Source organism: Aplysia californica, unplaced genomic scaffold (genome assembly GCF_000002075.1).
Source record: "Aplysia californica isolate F4 #8 unplaced genomic scaffold, AplCal3.0 scaffold00082, whole genome shotgun sequence".
NCBI classification, from domain to species: Eukaryota; Metazoa; Mollusca; class Gastropoda; order Aplysiida; family Aplysiidae; genus Aplysia; species Aplysia californica.
Genome location: NW_004797352.1, coordinates 594272 through 597150, shown reverse-complemented (window position 1 = coordinate 597150; position 2879 = coordinate 594272). Strand labels below are relative to the sequence as shown.

At 42.8% G+C, this 2879-nt stretch overlaps 1 protein-coding gene across 4 annotated transcripts in view; it reads left to right on the top strand.

Moving 5' to 3' along the window:
• Positions 1-2879, top strand: part of LOC101848576 (protein mono-ADP-ribosyltransferase PARP14) — an 89780-nt gene that overhangs the window by 63756 nt on the left and 23145 nt on the right. The gene's annotated exons all lie outside the window — the stretch shown is intronic.

Below are 2879 nucleotides of genomic sequence, written 5' to 3'. Positions count from 1 at the left end.
AGCAACACCCCTACCCCCACCCTTACCCCTACCCCCACCCTTACCCCTACCCCTAGTGGTCGACCCCCAACCCTACCGCTAGCCCTCAATACCCCTAACCCTACCCCTACCCCTACCCCTAGATCTGCCCCTACCCGTAGCCCTCAATTCTTCTCTGTCTCATAGTGGTCGTTACGGAAGTTCTCCCCTTATGGAAGGACTTACCATTTATATTTGGTCCAAAAAAGGTGTTAGGCTGTCCTTGCTGCTGCTATCATCATCGATTTTTACTCCCAAATCAAAAACAGGAGCATCCTCATCTGATTCATCCATGGACAAAACCACAGAAAGTGAACGGGATGCTTCAGATTCAGAATCCGACGACACAGCAGTCTCAGCAGCCTCTATCTCCGCCCGCGTGTAGGTTGCAGTTGCTGTGCTGCTTCTACCCCGCTTTGGGTCTTCCCACAGATTCCCTGGTTCTTCCTGCTGCTTTCTCTTTCTCTCCTGTTTCTTTTTCAATTTGTCACGGGCACGCGCCAAAGAATACGCTGCATTGATGCCCTCTTTAATAAATACAAAAAAAGGGTCCTCTGATTCATTTAAGAATTTCCTCCTGAAAATGAACTCACTAAAATACGTACTTATTAAAGTTTTTGCATAACCTGAATGTTTTTTAACAGCTTTCAGTTGGTTCCAAGTAGTCTCAATGTGGTTGATATGGGCGCCTGTCTCCGCGTTTTTGAACTCCCTACTGTGATTCACAGTATAATGTTGATAACCAATGTTCTTCAACGTTGAATATCCTTTCCATTCATCGGAAACAATAATGCTCCCAGGCTTGATGTGCTTCTGAATCAACGGAATCAAAGTGTCTGCACTCCTGTTCTCCACAACACTGAAAAAACACCTACTTTTGTCTCTCGACTCAATCCCACCAAACACCCAAACACCATCAACACGCTTACCCCTATTGTACTTCCTCCGACCGAATTTAGACTCGTCAATCTCCATCAATACACCCTCTCCTCCTATGCTCTGATACTCGCACTCCTGCAATACGTCAATACACACTTCCCTGCAGAAGTTAAACCAGTCAACAACTGTATTTTCACTGACTTGAGCTTCTCTAGCAGACAACTTGTTGGAATACTGGTTGCACCAAAAATATGTCAGTTTTAAAATTGTCTCAAAACTCAACTTGGAATCCTCAAACCAGGATCCAAGCCTAATAGAAAACTTCTTCCTGCAGACTCTATTAGAACACCTCCAACAAAATCCTTCTGGATAACCACTGTCTGCAAATTCACAGTACTTTGCACCACAGTCACAAACACAATCAGAAAAATCCAGTAATAACTTATTATAACGCAACCAGTCCCGTAAAACAGCTTTATTAGAAATCAAAACATGAAGGTCAAACACAGTAAACACCATGGTACGAATACAGAAACCAAAGCTTGGCACCAATGCAGAAACTAAAGCTTGGCGTGGGTACTCACGCTTTATATACCCTTGCCCTATTTACATGCGTTGATTAGCGTCATTGTCCTAAATATTGCACCTCTTAGCGTCATGTAACTCTCATCATTAATAAGGTACCATAAACAAAGCCTTAATAAGCCATGCATTGATTTCTATTTACTCCTCTTATGATCGTTTTTCCCCATATATAAGAATGTAACTTTGAATATTTTCTTCACAAATTGATAGCATATAACATTCTATACCCATTACATGCAAAAAAAAAAACTTTCATGATTAATTGTAGCTAGTTAAACTGCAGATAATTACTATCTCACACAATCATAAAATATTGACCTAATTTAACTAACGGTACTATTACAGTTACAGAATAACAGATTTGACCAGAAGTAGTTCCGGAGAGAGTTCCCAAGTCAGCTAAATTTAGGGAGCAAAAAGTAGTTCCGACCCAATCCGTAAATATGTTTTTGCAATCCTTAACGAGCATTTCAAGTTCTCATTTTAATTTCCCGAACAGTTAAAGTTACACTTTAGGACTTTGTGGGGTCGCTCAATTCATTTTTTAAGTCTAGAAACTCCAAACCGCCCGTTTTTGTCTTTTTTGACCAATACGTTCTATATAGGGAGCCATCCCTTCCATTTATAACCGTAATATAATCCCGAAATCCCCGCGCATTCATCGGACGCGATGGGGCCTTCGGCCCCGCTGACCCGATCTGCTTGGATCCAGCCAAAATCTGAAAAGAAGGTGTTATAATCCGGGTCCCCACCAGGTCGGGAAATCGGGAAAAAGTCGGGAATTTTGAGATGGGTCGGGAGGTCGGGAGGTAGGGAAAAAGTCGGGAATTTTGTGATGGGTCGGTAAGTCGGGAAAGGATAGGGCCTGTGTAATGTGTGGCTATCTCGATAGTATGGTTGAGAATCTTGAAGAGGAAACGTAATTGAACCGCTGTGGCGGAAGTGTATGTGTGACACCGAGGCTCGATCAGGAAGAATCAAGATCTATTTTCGCTTTCGTTACCGCCCAGAAATTTTCCGGTAATAGTCTGATAGATAACGCAACATTTGTAACATGCAGGCTATGCATTATGAACGCTGTGTCGCCTTGAAAATAAATCAATATTAAAAATTGCCCTCTGCTGTCGCTTGTGGAAAAAATAAAAAGAAAGAACTTATACAAGCGTCTTGACAGGTTCGCCCTCGTGACCGGTCAATGAACCTGTGAGTACCGGCGGTCTGAGCGCTGTGAAAAGAAGAAACAACCCTCAGTAAAACTAGACTTCACAGGGACCGGGCGAAAGGGGTACGTGATGACCAGTGAGCGACTAAGCATTCTAGCTCGAAACGACCTGGCTAAATGGGAGCTTGTGAATAGCTAAAGTCATGAGATAACGGTGACCGATTTGTATGCCAGA